Below are 24783 nucleotides of genomic sequence, written 5' to 3'. Positions count from 1 at the left end.
TTGGCGGCACGGAAGCCCCAAACTCAAGCGCTGCTCTCTTTCTGCGAACGCGCAGCAGTAGTGTTGCACTGAAGCTCTTTCACCAGCATCGACCTTGGCTGAGCATGAAGGTGAGGTTCACGGAAAAAGGCGTTTTGTTGGTTCGTACCGGGTGGAAGAGAACTGTCGGTTTCGATACAATTCTCAGTTTTCAGTAACATATTTTTAGGAAAGTTGTTTGTTCTATCATAGAACGCTACGAACACTTGGAAACAGTGTCTGTGCAAGAACGACATACACAAGTGACTAAGCACAATAAACATGAACCGTTTTAACAGAAATGTCCATGTCCACAGGGTGTTCCTAACACATGCTAGTAAGGACTAACATACACACACTTATCACAATATACACAATGTAGGTGGCGCGGTATATACACAATATCAATGGCTTAGTGAGCATGCCAGCAAATATGTACAGCAGATGTTATGGTACATGCAATTTACATAAATGTACAGTGTTAACATGGCATGTCTGGATACAAGAACCCACACGCCTGCGGGGACATGCACACAGAAATATTCAATAGAAACATAATATATGAATTACTAAATGACTGTCTAATAACGTTAAAGCTTGGAGCGTAACAGTACTACTGGAATAAAAGTGGGCATGTCTTGTGTAACAAGACCGCACATAATTACGTAACAAGACCGCACATAATAAACAGACGACGCTCTTCATGTCGCCATTTCTAACTTCTTCTTTATTCTCCCCCAGTCCCCCTGGCCTGAATTCTGTCGTCTTCTTCCTCAACTGCTTGAGCTTGCTTCACTCACCCCACCCTTGTTTTCATCCCTCCTGGGATGATATTTGAAAACATTAGCTATAGACGCCGATTCGACGGTTCCATTGGGACCTATATACCAGATCGTCTTTAAATGTCCCTGCTGGCTTGCTGTCTTGACAACAGAATATGGCCCTGTGTGATTCGCACCCGAGTTCGGCAATCCTTTTCTCACCAGTACGAAGTCTCCCACCTCTATTCCTGGGTCCATTGCATTCTGTTTTTTGTCGAAGTTCCTTTTCATCCTCTCCCGGTACTTCACTTCGCTCTCTTCAGTTCTTCTCTCTTCTGTCAGGCGGATCATCGCTTCAACTCCTAAGGTCGTGTCAGCTGGCAAATACGTTGGTTTTCCCGTAGCAGCAAACAGCGGTGTGCATCCCAGAGCTGTTGTATAGGACCGGTTATGATGCGCTACTGCAGCTTCAAGGCAGCATTTCCATCCACCTGGGAAGTCCGGATACATACTTAGGTACTGTTTGATATCTCGAATAGCTCGCTCCGCTAGCCCATTAGCTGCTGGATGATACGGCGCAGTAAACCTGAGCGTAACTCCTCGCCGCTTTGCCCATTCATTGAGTTGGTGACTCCGGAAGGCTGGTCCATTGTCTGTTACCAATACCTTCACGTTTTCAAACATCTTGCGGTTTAGAAAGGAGATCACACTGTTGGTGTCCTGCTTTCCAGCTTTTGCTGCCACCATCCTTGTGCACTCATCGACGCACAACAGGAAGGCTCGAGTTTTTTTCACACTCTCAGATTTTTTTCGAAGTTCGGCGAAGTCCATGTGAATCACCTCAAACGGTGTAGTAGAGTGCCTTGGTAATACCATCTGTTGAGTCGGCTGTTTAAACTTTACTTTGTTGATCTGGCATTCGTGACATGATTGCACATATCTTTTTGTGTCTTCTTTCATGCCGGGCCATGTGAACCGTTTGGTCAGCTTCATGTAGGTCCGCCAGAAACCATCGTGACCCCCTGAATGACAACTTGTGTGATAAAGGTCCAGAATTTTCGGAATTAGTGTAGGAGGCACTGCGATTCTTCCGGTTTGTGTGAGTTGTAAAGCCTCAGTCCCTTCCCAAAGTTTGGCTGCACTTATTGTTTGCCATTGTACATCAAGAAGCCTGATGACCCCCAGCCTGGACATTGCATCGGCGTCTTTCATTGAAGCTCCCGGGCGATGGTTCACCTCAAAGTCGAACTGTTGTAGCTCGCTTACCCACCGTGCGACTTTTCCTTTGAGCTCTGCCATTTTCAAAAGGTGGGTAAGTGCCTCGTGGTCAGTGTATAACTTGAATTTTCGACTTTCCAAGTAAGAGCGGAAGTACCGAACAGCCTTTAGAACGGCCAGTGCTTCTTTCTCCGTTGTTGTGTAGTTCACTTCCGCTTTGTTAAAAGTGTAGCTGTGGTAGCCAATCACGCGGAGTTGACGATTACTTGGCTGGCGTTCATCTCGCTGGTAAAGTATTGCTCCCGTTCCGTAATGTGATGCATCCGTGTTGAGCTCGAACGGAAGATCAAAGTCTGGTAGTGTGAGGACTGGATCAGACGATATAACTCGTACCAGCTCTTTGTAGGCCGTTTCGCAGTCATCTGTCCAACAGAATGGTACATCTTTTTGCATCAGTCTTGTCAAACACCTCGTTTTAAGGGCATAATCTTGGATAAATGCCCTAAAATGACCGGCTAGCCCCAAAAACACACGCAATGAGTGGACATCAAAGGGCTTCGCCAGTTTTGCGATGCGTGCCACTGATTCCTCCTTGGTGTTTTTCGTAGCGCCGTCCAGCACTCGACCCGAAAAAGTCACCTTGGTTTTAAAAAATTCGCTCTTCTTAAAGTTGACTTTGAGGTCGGCTTCTGACAAAGCTGTGAGGACCTGTGCCACATGCTGTTGATGGAGAACTTCGCTTTTAGAATAAACGATGATATCATCCACGTAGACATTGCAAAAGCTTCCGATGAAAGGGTGTAGAACCGTATTCATCATTTTCTGGAACCAGCTAGGCGAGTTCTTCCATCCGAAAGGCAGCCGGTTGTACTCATAAATGTCGAATGGCGTTATAAAAGCGGTGTACTGCTTGGTATCCTCTTGAAGAGGTACTTGCCAGAAGCCTTTACAGAGGTCTATCCTGGAAAACCAGGAACATCCGCCTGTCTCGTCTATAATTCCATCTATTCTGGGCATAGGAAAGGGAATAAGATGCGTCTGGCTGTTAATGGCTCTGTAATCCGTGCAAAGTCGAAGGCTCCCATCCTCCTTGGGCGCTATAGTTATCGGCGATGCATATGGTGATACGGACTGACGGATATTGCCTGCATCCAGCATCTTCCCAAGCTCTTCCTTCAGCCATGCTTTCTTTTCCCTGGTGAGGTTGTATGGTTTCCTCCGTACAATCGTTGTGTCATGCAGTTTGAATGGAACTTCAAACTTTGTTGTACCTGGAGGATAGCCTCCTCTGCAGAATAATTCTGGATATATTGTAGGGATGTCATCGGATTTTGTCACAATGCGAATTTTGTCTCTCTGTCTCACTGGTTGCACATCTTGGCTCACTGACACAGTGTCATCCCAGTGAATGTTAAGCTTCAGCAATTTCATGTCTGGACGAGAGAGTAGAAAGTCATACTCGATGCCTTCTATCACCAGTGCCAGTATTTCTACAGATTGTGACTGGTATTTCAGACGTATCCTTACCCATTCGCAGTGTTCTTTTTCACGGCCGTCATAGCCCCGTACAATGACAGTTCTGCCTCTGAATATGTCCTCGGGTTTTGCTTTGCTTCTTTTCATAACTTAAACTGAAGCTCCGCTGTCTACAAGTGCTCGCATAGCTCGACCGTTCACTTCAAGTTGTATGTGCAGTAAACTCGATGACACAAGTTGGACGGTCTCATGCGTTGTATGTATGAGTTTAGAATTATTTTGCTCTCCAACGTTGCATTCATCTTTCGAGGCCCTATTCTTCTGTACGAGAGAGGCGCTTCCACTAAAGTCAGAGGTGACGCCTCTAAACTCCGACGGGTACTTTTCACTCAAGTGGCTAACACTTGTCGTCTCTGAAATATTTTGTTTACTTTGGAAGCCTCCTTCAGCCCAGGGACGCGATAATAGCTTGAGTAGTTGGAGAAGCGCTTCGGGCGTTTTCGGACAGTGTATTAAAACCTGTCGTTGCAAATCTATAGGTAAGCCGTGAATGATAAGTGCAATAAGTGACGATGTTGACAATCCAGGTTCAGCTATGCGAAGAAGTCGCTGTTTTTCAAGAAAATACTCGAGTGGCATTCCGGACTCAAAACGGCAGAATATTGCCTCATGCCACCGCTCAAAGGGATTCCTGTTGAAAGTTGCAAGGAAACTTTCTTTCCATTTACACCAAGGTTCAGGCTCCTGTTTGCAAAATCTCCACTCGTGCCACTTTCTCGGTATCCCGTGAAGGAACTGTCGCATATTCATCACCAAGTCTTCATCAGACAGCCATCCATTGCTCCTGGCAGCTTGTTCATAGAAAGCTATCCACGCTTCTGGATTGTCGGACGCGTCGTCAAATATGTCTGGCTGGATTAGTCGCGATGATAGCTTTGCCCGCTTCGTCAAGTCTGCGCCGAGAGTCTCAATGACAACGTTTTGCTGCACAATTTTCTGCTGTTGACATGCAATGGCTCTCCGTACTGTCGTTAACTCGTCATACGGCGCTGGACAGGTCGTGAAATTCCTCTCTAGTGGTGCTAGCACTAGCTCGTTGAACCTTCTTAGAGGAATGTTGACTTTCACGAAATCTCGCTTCAAAAGTTCCTCTGAAGACAGGGAGGCTTCGGTCAAAATGAGGTTTAGAAGCTCACCTGTAGTCACATATTCGGGAAGCTCCACGGCCACGTCGTCCTCGACTTGATATTTCTTGAATACCGCAGAGTCGCTGCGGTTGTCCACAAAGAAAGTCACCCACATGATGTCTCTTGTCGTCGGCTGCGCCAAATTATGTAACAAGACCGCACATAATTACGTAACAAGACCGCACATAATAAACAGACGACGCTCTTCATGTCGCCATTTCTAACTTCTTCTTTATTCTCCCCCAGTCCCCCTGGCCTGAATTCTGTCGTCTTCTTCCTCAACTGCTTGAGCTTGCTTCATCTTGTCCTACCTCTCATCAAAAAGATCCGCGAGAATCTCTCCAACAAACCTTGCGAGTTTTGCTCAAGTACTTCTTTAACGTCTGTTCAGCGAAAAAAATGCCGGACAGCACTCAGACGTGTTTTTCCGCGAAAAAGTTTCTTTTATTTTATTTTTACTGAGAGCGCCACAGCGCGCTATCATGGGTTAATTGTTGCTCTAACGCCCTTTCACACATTTCATATTCTTTACTTATTCACGCCATGCGCAGGCATTGATTTGGCCTGCTTTATAACGACGTCAACAGAGGCCATTGTATGCCTTACGTGTTCCCAGTGTGTGTCCTTGGGTGCTACTCTGGACACTGCCAAATTCCGCCATCTTGCCAAATTTTGTAATTACGGCATTTTGAACCAATCGGAGAGGCCGTAGTAGCCCTCAGGGCCAATCAGGCTTGACCAATGGCGGAATTCAACAACATGGCGGACTTTTACAATGTTGAGATAAGGGGGCTTCACAACGAAATGAAGAACGGGCGTGTGAGAATGATTACGGCGGGAAACAATAGTTTCACTTCGCAATGTGCATATATGTTTCTTATAAGTTATCGTTCTATCGAGGAAGCTTGGTGCCTGAGTACAATTTTACGGGATTTCCATATGCGAACATCTATAAGCATGGAAGTGAAAGCCGCGCATAAGAGACCATCAAAGCCTTAATGAGTTTCATGCCGATTGCGAAATGCGTTTAATTTGATCTAATATTCAGTAAATTATTTAGAGTCAATCTTACACAATAGATTGCAGGAACTCAGACCTTGTTAAACAATATGCGCCGCATTTATTTCTGTGTCAAAACAGTCGGAATTCGAATACAAAATGAAATACATCCATTATATTTTCGCGAAATTAACACACCTATATCTAAACAAGCAAGTATTTCATGCATGTTTTGCAGAAGTAAACAATCATTGCTTATCATGACCTTTATGAGCGTAATTCCGTTATGAGCTTACAACAATACAGGCGTTTCTCCGGCGCCTTAGCTATCCCTGTCTGAGTAAAGAAATCTTGGTAAACAGCGGAGCCGCCAAGCAAGCGCCACCACTTGGCGAACGCAGACTGAGATCTTTATCATCTTTGTTAATCTTCTTTTCTGTTCTTTCAGCTTTTTTCTTTATTTCTTTCTGCATCTTGCACTTTCTTTTATCTTTCATTATTTCTTTATGTATTTCTATGTTGCTCTCTCTCCTGCTTCCCCTTCTCCTAAAACTCCCATTACTCCTCCTCACCATCACTTCTCTTTCCCGCTTTTTTGTGCTGTACTGTGCACAGTCATCCTATGGTTTAACCACTCCCCTCCTCATGTCCCTCCTACTCACCCTAACATCAGTTCTCCTCACTTTCGCTTCCCTTTCCCATCTCCTTGCTGAACTATACAATACAAGGCTATGTCATACTTTACCATCTCTCCTCCTCCATTCCTTTCTGCTCACCCTTTCGGATGCACTCGCTGAGGTCTAATATACAAGGCTATGCCATCCTCTACCTTCCCTCGGTTCCTTCTCTCGTGACTTGCTGATAAGTCCTAGTTACCCTCACTTCCCTTTCCCACCAGCTTGTTACACTATACTGCGAATGGCTGTGCTATGCTAGGAGCTGCTTGGCACGCACCCAGTCTGTGGCGCATATGCTATGCAACACAAGGGTATGTCATGCTTTGTTCTCTTCTCCTTTCCTTCCTCCTCATCCTTACGTAACTCCTATAGTTCTCACTTCCCTTTCTCGCCATCTTGCTAACTATATATGCATGCCTATATTATGCTAGGTGCTGATTGACACATAGATGCTTTCAGAGGGGCACATTCGCCGAGTTTTCTGTCTAGGACACCGGCATTACTCCGAGCTTAAGCAGTCCCGCTGTTAACAGAAGCACGGTAGCACGCCGTGCACGCCGTGCACAGAAGCACGCCGAATCGAACCCAGGCATTCTCTGTGGTCTCCAAATGTTCACAACAGGGAAAGGCCGGTGCTTCAAACTTCTTCGGAAAAAGGCCCTATAGAAGTGGCATTTTTACACTGAAGCTGTATATAGCTACAGTCGGTTACAACCTAAAAATAAGTCTAAGCTCAAGAGAAATTTGCATATATGCCCCATACAATTACAGTGTGTCATTTCACTGACGTCAAGAAGCTTTGCATAATTCAGGCTGGTGATCTTTCTATAGAGACAGGCCTTATTGTCCCTAGCTTTCGGTAGAAAAAATTCGGCAGATCCCACTCATTTTGGGACTCGATGTCATGCGATGTTGTAGTCGATTAGCGGCCTATGCCGATTTTTTTATCGCTTTGAGTCAACCGGTGCAAGTTGGACCGACTTCTTTGTGCATTTTGAATATTTATGAGTATATCGTGGGCAGGCCAGTAGGGAGGAATTATTTCGGGGCGGTGAGGGGGGGGGGGGTCACTTGCTGAAGACCTTCACTATTTAAGGAAAGCACCTACTTTGAGGAAACTACCTATTTCTTTAGGAAAAGAAGAACTTTATTTTGGCGGGAAGAGGGTTTCTTCTTAGCCTAACCCCGCCCCCTACCCCTCGCCTTCCTCCTTTCCGACTACGGGACTGATCATTCGCTTACCAGGCGCGTTCACTACGCTGACGCATAAAGGCCCGAACACACGTACGCGTTGCAGCGCTTCAACGCGTGTCTTTTTGACGCGGCGTCGCGCCCTCTCCCTATGGAGAGGGAGGGCGCGCAGCTTCGCGTAGCCGCGCGCCCTCTCTCCCCGTAGAGAGAGGGCGCGACGCCGCGTCAAAAAGTCACGCGTTGACGCGCTGCAACGCGTACGTGTGTTCGGGCCTTAAAGGGTATCCTCTGGTCCAACGTGGGGTCAGTACTCACCACGGATGTCCGTTTTATCGAATACAACTGCATGCTACGGTGCGGTAGTGTGCGCATCATAAAATCGGCTTTTGCCGTATTCCTCCAGATTCAGCAATGCTTAATCATAGTTTGGCGAGTCATAGGAGTTAATACGTAATCTTCATTACATCGTTACACACGCCGATAGCGAACACTGCAAGGATAGTTGACGTTGGTGTGATATGGCGACCTTATATGGTATTTCTGGTAAGCAGTTTTAATCACTTGCGTAGCTCTGTGGACAACCGGCCGGGGACCCCAACACGCACCGGGAGCCACTCCTCTCCTATCACGAGATTTGCTCGCACTACAGGTTATCTAGAAAGGAATTCCCCTCACCTCACTCAAAGCTAAATATAGCACAACAATTAACGCTTAGACTGCTGCAAACGCGCAGTTACCCCAGCCCCTATATCTGCAGCAAATACATCCCAGACATAAGGCCAGAATTCCCTAAATGCCAAAATCCAAGGTACGACTTAGATCACATGCTCTGGCAGTGTGCCGCGCTAAACGCTAGCTTCGGGTCTCCTGCCACCGAGGAAGACTGGATCAACCACCTCAGGAGCCCCGACAGTGCCCTTCAACACCAGGCCGTCCAGAAGGCCCAAATGGTGGCTGGCGAGCTCCGACTCCCAGTCCCCACATGGGCGGAGCCACCGGGCCGGCCCCCGTAACGGGTGCCCAGGCCCCTTCAGGACCTTTAATAATGTGAATTCTCTCTCTCTCTCTCTCTGTGGACAAATACTATACTGCCGCGCAGAATACCTGGGTTCAATTTGGGCTTTAACCGTGATTCACAATCTTTGCTCCCCTCCGATCTTTTTCTCCCCAAAAATGCTGCTGAAGCCTGTCCCGCATTTGCTGCGAAGCAAGCTTTACAACGCGATCGCGTAAAGATTTTGGAAGTCTGTTATCGCCATTGCTGGGTTGCTACAAACTGTGAATCACCTGTGGCTCATACCCGCATTCTAGGGGCCTTGGTATACGGGTGTGTGCGACACTTGACAGAAGCACAGGTTTTCATGACGTCCGCTATAAGTATCTCTCTATTCATGTAAAGACCTGTTCATTGTGTTCGACATACGTTAGTTCCCTTCCATGCAAATCTTGGTATGTGCAAGTTAAGGAGACGACCATGAGAGCGCCCAGGCGTAGGTGGCTAGATAGATAGATAGATAGATAGATAGATAGATAGATAGATAGATAGATAGATAGATAGATAGATGCAAAAGGGAGAGTTAGGCTAGTTGGTTTGCGTTCATATTAAAACAGCGCAAAAGATGTAGGCAAAAGCTAAGTTACCGGAAAGGTTGCAATAATACGATTTCATTCCGTAAAAACATGTTCTTGTGCATCACCTCGGACACTGTAAATGGGGATTAGGCGTCGCTTTCTAAACACTGGGGAGGCCTAAATCTTTAAAATTCTACACATCCCACGTACCGTGGGAATCGGTGTTATGCGAAGCATGCGCAAAATGGTGACTGTGGCGGAATTTTTCACACTGAGCGAAACGTTAAGGAATGACACTAGAGGAATGTTGAAGTGGTAGACGCACTCTCATATATTGAATAGTTGCATGCATTATGTAACCATTTGTTTACAGTTGCGTAACGATGCCAAGAGCAACATGGGTGTTACCAACACCAGCCGCGGTAATGATATGTAGTGCTTATATTCTTCAATACTGCAAAGCGCGAATCCGAACAAGAGCAAGAAAGAACACAGATTGGCAGACAGGCGTTACTCGCAACTAAGCTTCATTCAGGAAAGTTTCCCTAGATATATACACAGCCGAGCGGTACGCGCAGGCGCACTGCACGTACGTTACAGTCACAGTTGCCGTTGTTACAGTTGTTATGCTTATACTTGTCCGTTAAGACGGAGAACGCACGCACGCACGAACCCGTGTGCATGTGTGGAATGGGTTCTTGACACTTCTTGAACGAGGTCATCATCACCGTAATCAGTAAGCCCCAGTAGCTGGACCGGACTTCTTATTCGGATCCGTTCATGATCGCTGCTACGAGGGGTCTAAGTACAGTGAAGTGGGAGGTATATAGTACATGCGGTAGAAATCCTTGATGCCTATTACGATAAAATTATCTATGATGCCTCCTGTCCTGGATGTGGCAGCGAGGTCTTTTGATGCCCTGTCCACATTCAAGCCGTCTTTCACGCACTATAAGGACCAGGCGTTGTTGGGTCTTGATAAATCAATGTATAAGTCACCAGTAACGATGAGAACCCTGGTTCTCTCGGCTGATTTGTTGTAGGAAGCATTGACGGCGGTTGTTGCGTAATTCATGTTGTCCACGTTGCGGACCACGTGGACGAGGGGATGGTAGTTGACCGTCTTCCAGGGGTGTTCTGTTTTCAGCTCCCTCACTTTCCTTGCGTCTGCCGCGGTGGTGTAGCGGTTACGGCGCTCGGCTGCTGATCCGAAGGTCGCGGGTTCGATCCCGGCCGCTACGGTCGAATTTCAATGGAGGCAAAGTTCTAGATGCCTGTGTACTGTGCGATCTCGGAACACGTTAAAGAACACCTGATGGTCAAAATCTCCGGAGCCCTTCGCTACGGCGTCTCTCATAGTCATATCGTGGTTTCGGGACATAAAACCCCAGTAATTATTATTATCACTTTCTTTGCGTGTCATTGTGTGTGTGTTCGCGGTTACTGTGTTGGTTGAGACTGTATCAACTGTGGCGCATACCCCCAGGACATGAACTCTGCTATGCGGGCATGTGCCACACGTGACTGAGAGAAAGGGTTTCATGACGTACGCGACAGGTGTTTTGCGTTATTCATGTCATGAACAGTCGATCGTGTTCGTGATACACTGATCCCCTGCTATGCCAATTTTGGTATATTACTACTTATGGAGACGACTTGGATAGCGCCCAGACGTAGTCAGCTAGATAGATAGATAGATAGATAGCTAGATATATAGATACGTAGATAGAAACGCCCAAAGTGCCTGAGGTTCGCTAAGAAATGCTTCGCATTAAATACGATTAAGCCGCATGCGCCTCTCACTAGCGACGTTTTCCTAAAAGAAGGAGCATGTGTGTGTTTAGTAATACGTTACCGATTCGTAGTTCAACGAGCTAAACTAAGCGGGAGAGCGCTGCGCTGTCCCATAAAAGCACTAGGCGATTTAGACAACTTTATTTAACAAACGAAAAATTACAGCCACTTCCAAGCCGCGAGAAAAGCCGTACAGGCGGAACCGCATGGAGCGTTTTTCGCGAGCGAAAAACGCGACGCGCGGTGAACGCCCACGTTGCCATGGTCGCAAGTGCACCCTCATGGAAAGACAACAGTGGCGTTTTCGCGCAGCGTTTGCCAGGCTGCTAGATTTTCGTTAAAAGGGAACGCCAGCATCAAAAGGTTCCACCCAGATGCGTGGACATCAGCGTCGTCTGGCGGCATTCGAAGAAACCAAACAAGCGTCTGCACTAGTGATGCAGAACTGTCGATAGTACTATCGGTACTATCGATATCTTATAGTCAATATCGAGCTATCGATGGTAAAAATACTATCGATAGCGCTATCGATAGTGAAAAAAATTACAGCATATCCACGGGTGAATGATGGAGAGCTTGGGCGCAGCTCCTGAAGCAATCATGGTCTCGGGATTCGCTTCTCATTGAGCCCGTTTCGCAGCGGCGTCCTTGGCGCGCACCGTCACGCGATCCGCCTGGCTGCCGCCAAGCGAGCGCCCGCCGCTGCGCATCGTCCATGCTCCGCCAACGATCCGACACGTACGGCGACGATCCAGGAGAATGAGAGAGGCGCTCGCTCCCCGCGCATCCCCGCGCAGCAGCCAATCGGAGAGCAGCGGCACTTCCAGCTCCATCTAGTGTCGATTCACACAAGCGCCATATTACACACAATTCTATTGGACCAATTCCATCTAGGAAATGAGACGAGAAATGATGACGACACAGATTGTGTACAGCGCCATCTAGAATATCGTCCCTGAACTGCAGTTTGTATGTACTTCTATGAGCCAGCGCCATCTATTGCATCATATGGGAGATCCGTTTACGCCGGACAACGGAGACGTGACAAGGTTAGACTAAGAGGAGCTACGCCCCTAAAACTCGATGGTACTATCGATAGTATAAAATCAACAGCACGAACTCATTGCAGAATAAACGTGGTTACCCGTTCGCGTGGTACATAGTGGAGGTGGAGGAGCAGGCTGAAGGGCAAAAACGTTGACTTATTTGTATTGCTGTGGTGAGTAAGGGGGCACGAGACAGGTGCCGAACGTGGGAATATGGCGATGGTATGCGGTGCATGGAGAATTCCCCGATGATGTGCACGCCTGCCACGTCCGCGCACGCGATTGCCGGGGAAGAGCTCGTCCGCGGTAAAAGCCGTGGTAAAAAACCAGAGGAAGAGAAGCGGAAAAATATCAAGAACTAAGTTTGTTAATTGTAAGGTGTAAGAGGTTGCTTTTGGATGTGAATTTATTGATGAACATATTCCGCCATTTTCTCTGCAGAAATAATTTATATCTATCGCCAAAACTTCTTCATAAATGAAGCGAAGGTGAGAGTAGGCTATCACAAATATTTTGGCAATATGGCCGGCGTCATTGTTCATCATTATTCACACCACTATCGATAGCATTGTCACGTGGTTGTGAGCGTGAAGAATGCTGTAGCAAGCCTGGGAAATACGGAGCTCTTTATTTGGGTCAACTTGTGCCCAGAAGATCAAAACTCAAAATACAAGCGTTACAGGCTGCGCACTGATAGCGGCGAGAACAGTCGTCGGCCGTCGAGTAATCTTAGTCATCAAACCTTCCAGCGCTCTCGCTGGTGCTCCCGTAAGCAATAGAATAAACTTGACTATTCGATCGCGTCCGGCGGGTAATCTTAACAGAATGATCCCTGTTCACTGATCTCTGTTGTTAACAGAATCATCTCTGAACAGTAATCAGCATTGTTTCCTTCGTGTTCGTTCTTGTGAAACACAACTATTTGAATTCATGACTGATATGCACGAAGCCATTCATGGCAGATTATAAATTGATAAATTGATTGATATTTGTTGATTTTGCAAAAGCATCTTTTTTAACTGCGAAGGTTTTCTCAGTCGAGGCTTTCATGTCCTAGTTCGGCGTAGAACTGGTCACGTGGTCTGTGGCCGTGCATTGTGGCGAGAGTCAGGCTCGCCAGGAAGGTGAGGGCTGCGCCGTGCCGCGAGAGGCGAGAGCATGCTGCGATACGCGAGTGCGTGCTGCGAGATGCGAGGGCAACGGCGGAGAATGTCGAGGGGTGCACCTTCGAGAAACGCGCCAAGATGGGGTGACGGTGAGGCGCAATGCAGTGTAAAATTGCGTGTCAGTGTCAGTGCTCAGGAATTCGCGCTTTCAGAATGGATAACGTTTCTCGTTCTCCCGATGAAGAAGCCACCCGGCTTGAGCGTCACCGACAGCTGACACGAGAAAGGGCATGTGGTCGCCGAGCCAACCGCGATGTTCGTGCAAGGGAGGCCGAAGCTAATCGCCGGCGCAGGGAAGACTTGAAGAATAGATAAGTACGATACAGCCTCATTAATGACGGGCACAAGCTTCGCTGTTTCGACAGTGTTCGCGAAGTGCAGCTGGCTGGATCTTTTTTTCTACTCCGAGTAGGAAGACGCAGAGGCGCGATTTTGCGACGGCATTCGTCAAATAAAGGCGCGCGTCCCTCCGACCACGCGTCAATCGCGCCTGAAATCGCGCCATGCAGTTCCACCTTAGCGCGAGTCTGTAGGCGCGCGAGTGTATGCGATTGAGCGAGCAAGATTGTCATCATTTTTCCTATCAGTATCACCAGTTTGCTTCATCATCATTCCCATATTAAACACCATTTAGCATCATCATTCTTATTTCCAGCATTATCTTTGTGTTTTATTTACTGATCTATTCGCCCCCCCTCACTCTGGTCACGCTACCTGCGGGACGCTTATTACTGCTACTACTACGCTGACGACGACGATGGTACATGGTAGAATTAGACAGTTTAGCTGTAGAAATACATGGCAACAATACAACGAGAATGACGCACACATCAAAAAGCCACAACAAAACCTACAAATAAAGCAAAAGCACTCATAAGGTGACATGCCACCATGGCAGGAGCTGAGGCCCATCTCCTGAAAGCCGTCGAAAGAGCGAAGCTGATGCCCCTCTTCGTCAGGCTATTGCCTTACTATGTTTTTCTTTGTTTTGCAAGTTCTTTAAAAGCATTTCTATGTTCTGCAAGTCTTTTCCAAGTATTTGTATATTGTAACATTATTGAAACGCAGCACGCGATTCTAGCATTAGTTGCTAATACCATAGATGAGCGCGTGTTCGCACACAGAGATCCCGACATAGCTGCTCGAGGAAACATGATACTTCAAGTAGAGATGACGAACTGTTTATTAATAACCAGCCACAATGGTCTACTGGTTAAGGTGACTGCCATAAGAAGGGTCCCAGTACTGCTGCTGGAGCCAAAGAATACATGGCATCTCCTACCTCTGAAAAAACACAGCCACAGTGATCGTTCTAGCAAACCTTGCGAGTTTTACACAAGTATATCGCTAAATTCTGATCTACAAGAATGCTGAGGCGACATTGTTAAGTAATTATCCGTGAAAAAGATCTCTTTAATCTAATGTTTGTTTGAAATGCGTCTTGACAGGGCAACAACGTAGTATTATGGGTTATATTTTTCGTTAAGGGCCTTTTGAAGATGTTATTCCAGTGCAGACTTCCGCTTTTCTTAAGCATGCTCGAGGACTCACCTTAGGCGAAAATTAAAAATAAAATCGAAACATGTTTATTGTTTGCTCAAAATAACGGGACATTTCTTAACGATACTGCTTACACAACACATTTTCGCGAATTTCGATTGAGTGAACACTACCAGGTTCGCGACACCAATTGACGAGCAACGGCACCCCCTTTTCTCAGGCCGCGCACTTCCTGAGCTTTCTGCCCTAAGCGAATGTCTTATCAACGAAATCTCCCCGCGAAAAAAATAAAAAAAAATGTGGAGGCGCCCCTAATCCTTGACTAAGGTGTCTGGTAGTGGCACTCGCACTTCGGAATTCGTGTGCCTTAATTGGTGCATTAGAGTGGCCAGCTGTGTTTTCTTGGTACATGATGTTGAAAAGAATACAGCGCAAAACACACACACATGCACAAACAGAGGCAGACAGAGACGCAGACGCAGAGACGCATAGGCACCCACACGAAGATTTTTCAGAATTCATAGCTTCACACTGAAAGAATGCTCAACGCTGGGTATACCTAGCCCCTCCTCATTTCGATCGCAGAGAGTCTTCTCGAGAAAATGCGCAGTCACCCTTAAACGAGTGAAGCCAGCGCACCCTTCAGGCAGAAGGTAGCTGTGGTAGCCTATTCTGGTTGACCTCCTTGCCTTTTTTTTCTCATTTTATTACCTCTTTCACTCTCTCTCTTTCTATGTGTATGCACAATCTTTCACGGAACCTGGAAATGGTGGTCCACCGGTATAACGCGAGTCATACTCAGGGCACTGCACAGGCTGTCTAATCTCTGCAGAATGGTTGACCCGGAGGCAAGGATGCAGCATGTCGGCGGCATAAAGCACTGGCGGCCATTTGTTGGATGCGCAGATGGAGTGATGCATCAAATTCCTTTAAAGTGCGGAAAAGTGTATGCTGGTCAAACTGAAAGATGCATGAACGTTAGTTTGAGGGAGCATGCCAACAACGTGAAAAATGCTCGCAAGGCAAAAAATTTTCAGTTCCTGGCTGGCCATTGTATATAAACTGCCAGGATTGGTCATCCCACCTAAACCACTCTTGTGCTTACGAGCAAAAACCCGCATTACTCGAGAAACCGTAGCAGCAGAACGTATTTCCTATATCAGGGAAAAATGTGTAAGCCTGCCAACCATACACCTCTCAGATAAAGACACAGCATACTTACGCCTTTGTAGTTGAAGATGACCGTTTCGGACAGCAAGTACGAATGTCTGTGTAATTTTTTACAATAAAAGTTGTTGCAAGTTCAGCCCAAGTCCTTGTCGTTTTGGTTGCGTCCGTGTGTTTTTTGCGCTGCAATTTCTCAGAACCCTGGTGTATTCCTTCGTTTAACATTCTGTTTCGCGCGCTGCCGAAACGGATCTCAGAGGCCAAGTACAAAAAAGCAGCTGGTAGAGATCTCCTCTGTCAAGTGGTGCAATGATTCCGGCTGCTCACAATGTTTCAATGAACTCAATGAATTAATTCCCATTAACTCTCCGGACAGTTACTTGGCCCCAAGGAGGTTTAACCTCCTTGCTTGGCCCTCATAATAAGTTAACTTTTGCCACCATATCAAATGTATCTAATATAAGTCTTAACTATTCGGGATAATCATAAAAGAGGAAGGAAGTGCTCGACCGGATATGCTTGGCAGAGGAACTAGAGTGGCACTCTGTGTTGGTGCCACTGTGAGGGCCACATGAAGGCGATTGCGCAGAGAGTGCATTGTCGGGCGGAGCTTCAATCGGGTGAGAGCACAGTGCTGCTAATAATATTGTTCATTTGTTTGTTTGTTTACTTAATTATTTGCATACGCAGTACATAACTGCAGGACTGCAGTACAGTACATGGACTGCAGTACATAAAAATATGTACGTAACTATGGAACTGCTTTTGTCAAGGGAGCGATTGAGATCACTGTCTAGAATGTGTGATTTGCTAGAAAAGCTGAAATGAGCTAGCTTAATTTGTGCCTTACTATGGAAGAGGTCTTCGCGGGTGTCTGTGAAGTTGTCGCAGTTCAATGCCGCTGTACCTATACACAATTGTCAAAGAGGCGCTTGACTTACATACGATTCAAAGAAATATGCGTGCTCTACCATAGGACACTGTAAATAATATACGATTGAAAGTACGGCTGGCTGTAACAGCAGTAGCACTAAACACGGCACACTACTGCTGGAGCCAAAGACGTGCCATCTCCTACATCGCATCAAACGCACCCGCAGCAATCACTACAACAAACCATGCGAGTTCCACTGCAGTATTTTACGTCTGATCAACAAAAATGCCAGGACAGCATTATTAAGTCAATGTTCGTTAAAAAATCCCTTTATTTAGTTTTGCCTAGAAGTGCGCCTTGAGAGGCATAGCCGTGCGCACACTGGTGTGGGGCAGGGGGGCGACCGCCCCCCCCTAGTCATCTAAGAGGGGGGTGCAAAATGTGCCCCATATAATGAGCCCCCACGGTATCTAAGAGGGGGGGGGGCGTTGCGATGAACCTTCACCCCCCTGATGGGGAACCCCGCGCACGCCTATATTCAAAGGGCAACAACTTAATATCATGGGTCAAGTTTTGCTCTAAAGCACTTTCGAGCATTTTATTTCCGTGCCCATTTCAAAGTTTTTAAAGCATGCTTATATAATATTATGTTGTTTTTTTTGTGAAGCCTCTAATATAGCGTCCATTGTTCTTTGCCAAGACGTGCCTCGTTCCACCCGGATCACTTGTCGTTGCTGACTAAGTAGGCCTACATGAAAGAAAAAACATGTGGATTTGCTCTATATTTCTTTTTTGCCAGCCCAGATACAACGATAGGTTAATACACTTGTTTAGAAAAAGTTTATTTACAGTATGTACAAAAACAAAAAAACTTGATAACGCTATGGTAATCAGGGGTCCATACACATCGGTGCAGCTATGTGCCACGTCAAACATCACTATCTTGTAGCGAACACGTCATTACACTAATATGCATCAGTAAGATGTGACATGGAGTACAAAACAACTCAGTGGAATACCATGAAACAATGGATACGATGATACAATAGATGCAATGAAACACAGTGGGTTACAGACGAAAGTGATAAACACGGATCATGATGATAGACAGACAAGAGCATCAACAAGGACTCCATGAGCGCCGTCTAGCACCACGTCGGTCGAAAAGTAAGTTGTGCCCTTTCGTGTTCGACGTCAGGGGCGTAGCCAAGGGGGGGGTTGGGGGGGTTCAAACCCCCCCCGAAATTTTTCAGTTTTGCTTGCGTATATATACACGCACACATACAAACGCACGCACGAACATACATAAAGTATGGTTGAACCCCCCCCGAAAAAAATTTCTGGCTACGCCCCTGTTCGACGTCGAGAAAGGGGCACGACCATTGCCGCAGGAACTCGCACTGCCCTAGAAAGAACACCTCCTCAGAGAGGAACGCAAGGATCTGCTGTCTCGTTCGCCTCAATATCGACGACAAAGCATGCTGGCGGCAATTACCAGCCGTGGCCTCGCATCTGTTTCGCCAAAAGCTGAACAGCCCCGCATCTAATAAAAGTGCTGAGAAGCGCCCGCACGGAAATCGGCCGTCCGCCACGAGTGGTCGCACATCCTGTCCACGGAAACCTGCATGAACAGTGCGCATTCAAGGGTCGCATGACGGTTAGTTTCACCCGCAGTGGAGTTGCGGCACGTGTAGACGCGTACCACTTGTCAACGCTCCAACCGATGTCGAGCGGTGAGTAGGCCCCAGCCCAACCGCCAAACAAAGTCACGGAGATGGCCTGGCAACGCAGCTACAGTTATCCGTTCCATGGGCGGATCATTATAGATTGACGGTGCTGGAGAACCAAGGGCAGCAGAAGGGCAGCCATTGTGTCCACCACATGAGCTTAGGTGAGCTCTGTGTCTGGTCACGTAGCCTCTAGACGTCGGTGAAACGCCAGAAGGGCTCGATACATAAACGGTAGTTGAGTTTACCGGAAATTGTGGTTTATGAGGTTAGCCGACATCAAGACACGCAGTAATGGCACAAGGTGGTAATGAGCCAGGGTCTGTGCGGGCGTACCGTCACTACTTAGTATTCTGAATAAAGTGCGCAGGCACAAGATAGAAGCGGTGGAAGAAACATCGGGAAACGCAAAGCCGCCACGGTTTTGCGGTTGAGCTAACGTCGGACGAGATAATAATTATGTGCCACCAGACCAGAAAAACAAATTGATGCAACATTGTACATTCTTTGAGACGCGGAGCGGGGGTTTTACAGTATGGCAAAGGTACCAATATTTTCCTAGATAAACCGATTGAGATATGTACCGGCGTTCAAAGAGGAGAAATCACATTGTTTGGCAACTACGACATCATTTTCGAGAGTTTGTTGAACGAATGACCAGGTGTTGTCATGTACACCGAATGCATTGAAAGTGACGCCGAGGATCGTAGTCGTAGGATACTATTCTGAAGGCGACGTGATACTGACATGACCGTTGGGATTGCCAATTAAGAAATCATGGCTTTTACACAAAGTTTAACCTTGCACCTGGAATTATGCCGAAATGATGAAAAGTATAAAGGGCATCCTCCAGCGACTGCTCATTATGGGCATATAGAGTATTATCATCAGCATATGCAGTGGCATTTACTTGCGTATCACCAGGTATGTGTAAGCGTCGAATCTGTGGGTCACGTTCTAAGGCTCTTAATAAGGGTTCGAATGCAAGGACAAATAGAACTGACGGATAGAACACGCCTCATGGACCCCTCGCGTGACTTCAAAGGGTTGACTCTCACGGGAAACTAGGTAGAGGGTACTTTCTGAATTGGTATACATGGCGTGAATGAGGTGAATGAACTTGTCTGGGAAACCGAACGCATGTAAAACATTTAGTAAATAATCATGCTCAATGAAAGCAAAAACCTTTTCCTGATCTAAGGAAGCCAGCAGCCATTGGGCACATCGACCAGTGGTGTACTGGACGATGTCGCGCGTTAACCATGTATGGCTGTCAATTTCTCGCCCTGGAATGGAACAAAATTGGTGGGGAGCGATTATTAGTGGAAGAGGTGAAGACGGACTGATTCGGAGCAGCAGGATGTTGGCCAAGAGTTTGTAATGTACATTACAAAGTCTTGTTTGTAACGGTGGCCGAACCCTTTTTCATTGCGTCTAACGCGTCCTTTATTTCGTCGTCCAATGGCGGCGATAGGTGAACGTCGTATGCATTGCTGGTGTCGTGTGGTAAATCTTTCAACAGGGGATGTGCAGAAGCAGATCCCGGATAACTGAAACTAGCAAAATATTGAGCCACTGATACTGAGTGAAAGTGTTAAGTGAACGCCTGAAAGTCGCGTAAACCAACAACAGGTGGTGCGGTAGGGTCTGCTGAATAGACAGGCGAGCCTAGCGGACGTAGTAGAGCTCGGCTTGCGTACCTGAGCACCTCAGGGTGCACACACGGCGCACGCCTACAGCTCCCGGCCGCAGCCGAGATCAAAGAAGGGCGCATGGTACGTTGGTATTGTTCAACGAGCTGATCCACAGGATGATAGCCGTGTGCAGATTGCGGGAGCGTTCGGACTGTTCGCCACGGGGGTTGCCGCGTCACAAAACCTGCCCAAGCATAATCCCTCTTCCAATGACTCGGATATCCTTTTGAGCAAGAAGGGCCTTTGTTTTGGTGACCATACAGTTGAAGCTCTGACGCGTCCGGCAGCTTTAAGTCCGGTCCTGAGGTGAAGAGCAGCGCGATTCAGGAAGTGTTAAACGCTGCTGATCCACAAGTTGACAGCCGCATGGAGAGTGTGGGAAATTTTCAAGTCACTAGCAACCCCCCTAGCGAGGCTCAAGGAAAAGCGGGGAGTCCGGCCTAGTGTTGCCTTATTCAGAAGGGTTATGTGCTGTCAGCCTGACAAACTGGAATGCCTGTTTGCCGGCTACTCTGTTTTCCTTGCTTTCAGTACCTTACGAGGCCACAGGGCCGGATCTTGTCCTTACATTCGGCTCTAATTACGCATCGTTATGCTTCCGAATTATTAATCTTGTTTTTGAGGGCAATCAAGGTTACGCACCTCCCTATCTAGTAGGCACTGCTGTCTTTTCCTTCAGCTGGAAGGAGCGTTTGAGCTATCTCAGGGATATTCCTGGGCAATTGCGTGCCGCCGGCTAACCTCTGATGGGCGAAATTTGCCATGTCGCAAAAGATGAGGTGTGTTGTGTGGACCACGATGTTGGGCAAGATAGCGGAAACGCTGCTGGTCTCAGCCGTGCCTATCCACTTTAAGACCAAAGTAACTTTACATACTTTTTTTGCTTTTGTGTTCATAACATGCATTTAGCGTATTTTATAAATCACTTCCTCTCATTTTTGTATTACCCGTAGCACCTGCGTGCCTTAGAGGATGTGGTTTTCTCTGGAAATAATACAAAAACGTTAAGGTATTGATTTCGTTCATGTTTAGTGTGTCTGTCTTGCTTATAACATTTGTTATTTGATCCGTGACTTTCACGAGCGAGAACGTAAGTGTAATTTTCGAAGATGCTTTGATTAGGGATTGTGGCCTGGCATTTGTCAATGTCAGTTGGGTGCTCTCTGTTGTGGCTTGAGATTGGATGGCTTATTGCCGGCCCTTGCAAGCCGTTTCTCAGTTCCAAAGCTGGGGCTCAGCCTACGTAAGAATAAAAACAAGGAATCAGGTCTGCGGCCTCTGCGGGGTGCTTTGGTGCTGCGTCCCCTTCCAGACCTCCTGGAGCGGCGGACGGGCTGTTATGATCGGATTTCACGGCTTGGCGCCGCTGGATCGTGGGAATGATTTGACGGCCTCTGCCCTGCTTTCTGCATCGTCAACGTTCCCCGAGGAGTGCCTGATATGGCGACAACACGGCAGTCATGTCCTGAACCCTTTGAAGCTGTCGGTTCGCCACGTCAATTGCCTTGGACACACCCGGCCCAGTTTGACGGTTTTATGGCCTGGAATTAAGCTGTTTGCCGCCATGGCTGCTCGGTAAAGGCTGTCACTTGTGTAATACTTTGTTCAGCATACTGCGAGATGCACCGGACAATTAGCCAAGCGCCTGAGATGCCTCATCGGAAATATTTGTCGCACTCCGCGGTGCCTTTATGATTTGGTGACCCGGGCAGGAGCTGGCTGTCGGCAGAGCCCGCGCCGCTATCGAGACAAGGAAGGACTGCACCTGGCAACACGGCCAGTTATCAGGAGTTAGCGCTAACGCTATCCCTTCACTGTGTGTATGGCTCCCTATTGTGTCTTCTGTTCACCTCCCGGGCACCGTCCGTCGAGCCGGGCGCGCCGTTTCTCTCTTTCCTGGGGTGGGAAGGAGGCGGTGCTTGACCTTTCCCCTTTGGGGGCGGAGATGAAGACAACTTGTTGATTGGACTGTCCTGAACTCAACGGTTTTCTCTAACAGGGAACCTGAGGAAGACCAAGGCTCCGAAAACGCGCTACCGAATAGTTATGTAAGTAAACGTTCTTGCAATCAGCTCCAGCTCCTGAGCCCTACTTCTCCTTAACGGTTAGTTAGCGGATAGTTTTTATCTTTTGCTAGTAGCTTGTTGCACTGGTTGTCGTTTGCTGCAATGTCAACATAGACGTCGTATGAGGTAGCCCTTCATCTTCCGAGGCAGCGATGTGAGGCACTGCGGCTTTTCTTAAACGCTAAATGACAGCAAGAGGAAACGTTATCCAGAAGCGCCTCACGGACTAACCCTCACATAACGCAGCTTGCAAAGTGCGACGTAGTAGCCTACGCCTCCGGGCTCCCCCTCTAGAGCACAGCAAATACTGCTGTCGCGGATAAACAAAAGATTGCGAAAAAAGAAAGTCACGAAACGCTTTTATGGCTTCCTTATCTTACGTAAGACAATAATAAATTTCGCATGTTGCCATTCATCTACTATGTAATTCTTTTTCCCAATTTATCTGCGCGCACGCAATAGTTTTCAAACGAGCAACCGTGACACTTCGTCGCGAACATGTGGGTGCTCCCGTCGCGACGCGACAGCGCGACGGAGCCCGTTTGTGGCTGTCACTCGTCCCCGTCGCTCAAAGAACGCGTGCATGCGGTTGGGCCTTCATGACAGCTTTGCGGCACATGTTTTCATGGTCATCGAGCTAGATGTGTGTCCGGTCGCCTGCGCGTGCAAAACCATGCATGAGTAAGACTTGTTGCTGGCGAGTTGGTTGAAACCGACGGGGTACATTTTAGCGCAAGCTATGCAAGAAAGGCACGAGTAAAAAGTAGGAGAAAGCAGTTATTTCTGCGCCGTACTTTTCTGCTTATTACTACTTTTGCACGCATGCTATTACTTCAACACCATGCATGCTCACTTCTCTAGTAAGCGTATGTTTCCTGCAGTACATGCAGTCGTATGAATTTACGAACCTCACTTGCAAACGCAGCGCTGTCATTGTCAAACGCTGTCATAACTGTCAATGTTTCGCTTGGAGGGCAAGACTTTAAATTTTTCAGAACCCTGCGTTTTTATAGACGTTTCGACGCGCTATTTCAGCAATATTGTAACTGAAGTCATCACATAATGCGCGCGTACTTCCGCATTTCACGATCGCAATCTATATATTCTCAACTGGTAGCTTTCGGTATATCATTTTATGCACGCGCCAAACCAGCGCACTGTATTTTGGTCGCACATAGTAAGGCTTTCATTTTAAAAAAGTCATCCTGCATATGCATGTTTATGACTGACTCCCTTGTAGCAAGGGAGTCATCTATTTCATGCAGGAGCGCCGACTAGAGTATTACAATTACCTTTATGAAAAAAAGGTGATCATCGGCTGCCACAAAGAGTCAGGTAGACGTGAGTCTCTTTTGACTCTTTTTTTAAGAGTGTACTGGACCCTTCGTCGTTTCATGCTGACTTAAAATTTCGTTATTGCAACCTCGCTTCTATCTTTCCACAGTTGCCTAAAACATAGCAGCATGCGACGAGAAAAGAACTGGTGATCAGTACCAACCTGTAACGCGCCAGTGAGACTTTGATTTACAAGGATCTATGAAGAGATCTTTCCGGGAAATTATTTAAATCCTCTTCGCTAATTTCCGAATACAATAAGACCTCTGATTTCAATCACACAACAGAATTCGGGGACTTTCGCGCTAATAGAATTATTAAATCTCATATTTACTTCAACCCTAAATTTTATTGTCTTTCTTTACTGCTGCGTTTTGTTGCGGTTTTACTCTCGCAGGCTTGTGCCAGCTAAGACCCGGGAGTGCAGCTCGCGCACCTGGAGCAAATCCTGCGGGCGGCCGTGGCCAGTGGAACCCTAGACGTAAGACCCCAGCCATGGTGCGTCTAAGATTCCCCTTTCCTTTGAATAAAGTTCCACTTGCTCTCTCTCTCTCACAGGGTCTCTATTGGAGCTTGCGTCTGATCTCCCGCACCGTCTGTCAAGAAAAACGTCCATCATTAGCGTGTCTTCTCTCTTATTTGTGAGGCAGTTCTTACCCTTTTAGTCGTGATCATTCGGGTATAGAGAGACTTTAAAGTGTAATATTTTAATGCTTATTTTATAGTTCAGTGCTTATGTCACTGATGCCTTCTCAGGACTTTTGAAAATGATGTTGGTATGAACCTTAGCCTCCTAGTTTACAAACAAATGATAAGGGAACCGGTGCCACTGTTGTCGGTAAAACGAATAACCTGACTTGATAACCTTGGTAGAGTTGGCTCCATTTACGCAGTGTGACGCCGCCGTCTTCAGCTCTTAGTTTCCTTGAGCGGCCGCAGGCGGGAAGGCAGCTTCACACTTCAGTGAGAGCTTACCACTCTAACGTAGTGCAGCTCGTAATACTTTGAATCATTGTCGTTATTTGCTGCGACGGCGGCCGCATTTCTGATACGGCAAAGTACAATGAACACATGTGTGCTTAGATTTTGTATACACGTTACAGAATTCCACTTGGTCGAAACTAATCCGGAGTCCACTACGATGACGAGCCGCATAATCATGCCGTGGTTTCCCCTTGAACCCCCAGCAACTGTTATCAATGAACCGCTCACCTTTTTGCGAAACACAACCCGCAACGCTTCCAATGAAATACTCCAGTGTTTGGATGGCTTGTGCTCTCCCCTCGTATAGCGCATTGTACGCTGAATTGTCAAC

Source organism: Rhipicephalus sanguineus, chromosome 10, assembly GCF_013339695.2.
Source record: "Rhipicephalus sanguineus isolate Rsan-2018 chromosome 10, BIME_Rsan_1.4, whole genome shotgun sequence".
NCBI classification, from domain to species: domain Eukaryota; kingdom Metazoa; phylum Arthropoda; class Arachnida; order Ixodida; family Ixodidae; genus Rhipicephalus; species Rhipicephalus sanguineus.
This window is presented reverse-complemented; position numbering follows the sequence as displayed.